We start from the raw sequence: 5,545 nt of genomic DNA on the forward strand, positions 1-5,545 counted from the left end.
GCTTTAGTAGAGACGGGGTTTCACCGTGTTGACCAGGATGGTCTCGATCTCTTGACCTCGTGATCCACCCGCCTCGGCCTCCCAAAGTGCTGGGATTACAGGCGTGAGCCACCGCGCTCGGCGAGATTCTGCATTTCTAACTAGCCCCCAGATGATGCCAATGCTACTGGCTCAGAGACCATACTCTGAGTAGCTTTAGGGTACTGGGAAAGAAGACTCTCATAAAAAATGAAAAGAAAAAAATCATAGCCACTAAATCCCATATTCTATACCACCAGACAGGGAGGGGTGGTCCACAGTGGATGAACAAGGGGTTAAGGCTGGGAATTAAAAAATTTCTAGGCCAGGCATGGTGGCTCATGCTTGAAGTCCCAGCACTTTGGGAGGCTGAGGCATGAGGATTGCTTGAGGCCAGGAGCCTGAGACCAACCTGGGTAACATAGAGAGACCTCATCTCTATTAAAAAAATAAAATAGGCTGGGCGCGGTGGCTCATGCCTGTAATCCCAGCACTCTGGGAGGCTGAGGCAGGCAGATCACCTGAGGTCAGGAGTTCAAGACCAGCCTGACCAACATGGTGAAACCCTGTCTTAAAAAAGAAACAAAAATTAAAAAAAAAAGAAAAAAATTAAAAATAAATTTTAAAGGGGAAAAAGATATTTCTAGGAAATGAGATTTTAGAGATTGGAAAGGTTTGGAATAACACTGTTTTCAGGGGATAAACAGCCACTGGAGCTTATGTATTTGTGTGTACAAAGGAAAGCAAGCAAGCATGGGGGAGAAGAGGGGTAGGCAGTGAGAGAAAAAGATCAAATGTCTAAAAAATTGTTATGAAAAAAATAAACCCATGGCTACAATGCTGGAAAGGGATAGATAAACACTATAAGGGGATCTGTGGAACTATTTCTCTGTCAAAAACATGTTTGGGAGCCAGAAAAGCTACTAAGCTGAAGTTGGTGTAGATTAATAACCATCTTCCATCGACTCCCTCCTGGGGACATGAAGAGACCCCAGGAGTATAAGTCTCCCCTGGCAGTGCTTTAGGAACTAACAACAAACAGTGAACTACTGCCCAAATGTTTTTCTATGTAAGCAATAATAATGGCAAGAAGCTCAAACATGACATCCCTTTGTGGCTTCTTGGCAATACTGTTCTGGGAATTTCTAAACTTCCAGGCAGGTTAGAGATGTAGCCCCCAAAACAGGGAAAAAGCTATTTTTCCCCTGAGGGTCTTCCCAGAGAAATGAGAAATGTTTAGTATTTTTTAGAACAATAAAGTAAACATTTAATATAAAGATATTCGTAAGTCACTACCAGACTTTTATACCTCCAAAATAATTTCTAAAAACAATAAAATAGGAAAACCTTCATGTAAATTAGCTGGAGCAATTATTTGAATCAGCTGGTACACTTCATCAGCTGATTCTTATCAAATGGGTCACATCCAAGGAAATTTCGGTTTAAATAAATAGAAGATAGTAAGTGGAAGGCTTTACCAAGATATGGAAAGAATTCTGTTGTCAGATGATTTGTGTTACACATCACTTAGGTATACAAAACTTTGGCAGAAATGTATGCAGTCTTCACATTCAGTACCTATTTACTATATAATGATGATGGCTAAAATGTACTGGGTACTAGATAGTATGCTAATAATTTAGATATTATTCATATATAAATTAGTCCACATAACACTATGAAATAGGCATTATTATTAGAGCCCTTACATTGATGAGGAATCTGTGGTTTGAGGATGGTAAGTTTTTGCTTCATTTCATTGCTCAAAGGTCACAAAGCCAATAAGTGGTCAATTTGGTTTTTGACTGCCTGATTCTAACATCCATGATTTTTAACATTTATACGACACCCCCAACTATCCTGCAAACCCAGTTTGGACCAGGGAGAGACTGAGGGATGTAAGATGAGTAAGTCATGATCCCTACATTTGTGGTACAAGAATTAATAATTCTTAACCTATGGTTCATTATCAATGCAGACAAAGTCTTAACTATTTTGCATTCGAAGGGCTAGCTTTCTAACAGTCTTGTTTAACTTAATTGCAGGCAGCATAAGGCCAGGAAAAAGTAGTTCCTCTAGGACATGAGATTAGAAAGGCATTTCCAAATACTACAGGATACAAAATGCCAGATCAGATTATGCTGCTAGTGTATTCCACAGGTCAAAACCCATACACTTTTGGGACTCTTGATTTTTATCTTTTTTATATACCCTTAATGGGTAAAAGGCATATTTATAAAAAGGACATGCAGCAAGGCTAGTGACACTATTTTCTAGCTCAGGCAAGCTTTCCAGAAATTACTGAACCACATCAAACTATATAAAAGTCATAAAGCCATAACAATGTCCAGATAACAGATCTGATACCAGCTGAGTGGATGATCTCTTCCATATTCAAGTGATAGAGTGTTGCCTGACAACCTGGTCCACGAATACATTAGAATGGAGGCAACAGAAATGAGTCTAAGACTAAGGTTGTGGTCTGTCTTCTGAGTTTCTATAAAACCTCCAAAGGCTAAAGGGAAATCCCATTAATTATATTAGCCCAACAATGGCTATAAATCAATAATTCTTAACCTATGGTTCATTATCAATGCAGACAAGTCTTAACTATTTTGCATTTCTCAGGGCTAGCTTTCTAACAGTCTTGTTTAACTTAATTGCAGACAGCATAAGGCTGGGAAAAAGGTAAACAATATTTCTAGCCCTGTCTGGCATCTAGCTATATTCATAGTTTAAAGGCTGTCCTTACAGAAAGAGGAGGCAGGGTAAAAGAGCTAATATTTGAGTACCTGATTTCAACATGTATGTCATGTACTGTGCTAACAGCCCCTCTTTTCTAGTTTTCAATCTTATTTAATACTTATACCCACATAAAATAGCGGTGCTCCCAGCAGTCAAATATCTTTCTCAGGAACTCACAGCAGGTAAATAACATAGCTAACATTCAGACAGAAGTCTGTTCTCACTACATACCCTTGGGAACAGAGAGGCTCCAGGCAACTGCAGGGTCCTGGCTACCTTTGTGATGACATTCCTCCAGAGCTACAAGAGCTGAGGAACTGATGAGACGGTGAGAAAGGCAAGCAGACTCCCTCAAATATACCACAGAAATGGCCCTTTTGTCCTTCCTAACAATGTTCTCTTGGGGAGATGCTTAGTAGAGAAGGAAGATAATGTATTGGGTCACTGAATTTGTACTGATCCACACTGAAAACAAAATTCCATTTATGCTAACAAAATTTCCCTGTTATAGGTTGCACTTAAATATTGTGAGCTTAAATATTTTAAAATAATAATCTCCATTGAGAATAGCTTTACATGTGGCTATTAAAAAGTAGACCTCCTCTTTTCTGTGCCTTGAATGAAACCATGATTTTTTTTTTTTTTTATCTGAAGGGGATTTAAGGACTAACAATTTTTGTTTTGGAGACAGTCTTGCTCTGTTGCCCAGGCTGGAGTGCGGTGGTGTGATCTTGGCTCACTGCAACCTCTGCCTCCTGGGTTCAAGTGATTCTCCTGTCTCAGCCTCCCAAGTAGCTGGGATTACAGGTGGGGACCACCATGCCCAGCTAATTTTTGTATTTTTAGTAGAAACAAGGTTTCACCCTGTTGACCAGGCTATTCTTGAACTCCTGACCTCCAGTGATGCACCTGGCTTGGCTGCCCAAAGTTCTAGGATTACAGGTGTGAGCTACCGCACCTGGCCTAACAATTTGGTTTTAAGAACTGAAGTCTTATAGTGTTGTAAGCAACCTGAAATTATCTTAATGGACACAGAAGACTTGTTTGTTTCAAAGTTTTTCATAAAACTGTTTCTCACCATATTCAGCTAATCTTCTGAGAGGACACAGAGGAAACAAGAAAATCTCAGACAGAGATCTTTGGTGCAGTGGCTCACACCTGTAATCCCAGCACTTTGGGATTATAGGGAGGATTACTGGGAGGATTGCCTAAACCCAGGAGTTCAAGACCAGACAGGGCAACATAGTGAGACACCATCTCTATTAAAAAAAAAGAAAATTGCAGGCAGAGAAAGCATTTGGCAGTATGATCTATACCGCAACATGGAGAAATGCACTGGTTCTAAGAGTAGGTGTTAATATTTGAAAGCAATCCTAGCCAACTGTAGATCTGCTCATGAGAGCTAGTTTAGATAAACAGGTTGACATCTTTGTACAGTCATTTAGAACAAGTTTTACATATTCAGCAAGATCAAAACTATATTTTTCAGAAATTCAGACAGAGAATTTATTAGTATTTATTTGTCTTGCTAGAGAGCCAAAGAACAGTATTCAGAATGAATGACAAAAAGTTTGTTTTACATGGAGGGTAGCATTATTATTATTATTTTGAGATGGAGTCTCTCTCTGGTTGCCCAGGCTGCAGTGCAATGGCGGGATCTCAGCTCACTGCAACATCCGCCTCCCAGGTTCAAGTGATTCTCCTACCTCAGCCTCCCTAGTAGCTGGGATTACAGGCATGCGCCACCATACCCAGCTAATTTTTTTGTATTTTTAGTAGACATGGGGTTTCTCCATGTTGGTCAGGCTGGTCTCAAACTCCCAAACTCAGATGATTCACCCACCTCAGCCTCCCAGGGTGCTGGGATTACAGGCGTGAGCCACTGCGCCCAGCCAGAGAGTAGCATTATTGTAGTAATCTTGAGTTTCTCACGTAATCATTTCCTTCCCACTCTCCAAAGAGAGCTTCTATTCTTCTTTTTTCTCTGTCTACCACTATAATCATGTCAACCGTCTCATTCAAGTATTTATTGCACAAACATGTGCTGAGGTACTGTGTATCAGGCACAAATACTGGGGATTCCAATACTACTCAGAAGGTGGCCCATAGACTGGTGCTGGTCTATGAATTCATTTGCTACCAGCCTGTGACATGTATTTAAAGTTTTTCTTTTTCCCCCTTCTTTTTTTTTTTTTCTTCAGGTCAGATGGGTAATGTGCCGACGTTGTAACAAGGTTCAACGGTGGCACATCACACACAAGCGCGTGAACACCCAATCATCATGCTCATGAACTACGAAAGGATGGTGTTTAAAGTTTTTAATAGTAGCCAGGTATGGTGGCACGTGCCTGTAGTCCCAGCTACTCGGGAGGCTGAGGTGGGAGGATTGCTTGAGCCCAGGAGTTCTGGGCTGTAGTGCACTAAGTTAGGCATCAATATGGTGACCTCCCGGGAGCGGGGGACCACCAGGTTGCCTAAGGAGGGGTGAACCGCCCCAGGTCGGAAACAGAGCAGGTCAAACCCCCCGTGCTGATCAGTAGTGGGATCGCGCCTGTGAATAGCCACTGCACTCCAGCCTGGGCAACACAGCAAGACACCGTCTCTTATAAAAAAAGTTTTTAATAATAATACACCAGAATAATTTGTTGATTTCAATAATTTTTCAGGGGAAATCTTTTTTTTTTTTCTTTTTTAAAGACAGGGTTTCACCATATTGGTCAGGCTGGTCTCAAACTCCTAACCTCAGGTGATCCGCCTGCCTCAGCCTCCCAAAGTGCTGGGA

At 41.0% G+C, this 5,545-nt stretch overlaps 1 protein-coding gene and 1 non-coding gene across 3 annotated transcripts in view; both read right to left on the minus strand.

Moving 5' to 3' along the window:
* The window catches only part of PDE6D (phosphodiesterase 6D), a 59,756-nt gene that overhangs the window by 33,340 nt on the left and 20,871 nt on the right, over positions 1-5,545 (minus strand). The window lies entirely within an intron of this gene.
* On the minus strand, positions 4,964-5,067 carry LOC119469196. The gene has a single exon (XR_005198012.1). It is a non-coding gene; the product is annotated as a small nucleolar RNA U13 (small nucleolar RNA).

Source organism: Cebus imitator, unplaced genomic scaffold, assembly GCF_001604975.1.
Source record: "Cebus imitator isolate Cc_AM_T3 unplaced genomic scaffold, Cebus_imitator-1.0 Scaffold592, whole genome shotgun sequence".
In the NCBI taxonomy this organism is placed as follows: Eukaryota; Metazoa; Chordata; class Mammalia; order Primates; family Cebidae; genus Cebus; species Cebus imitator.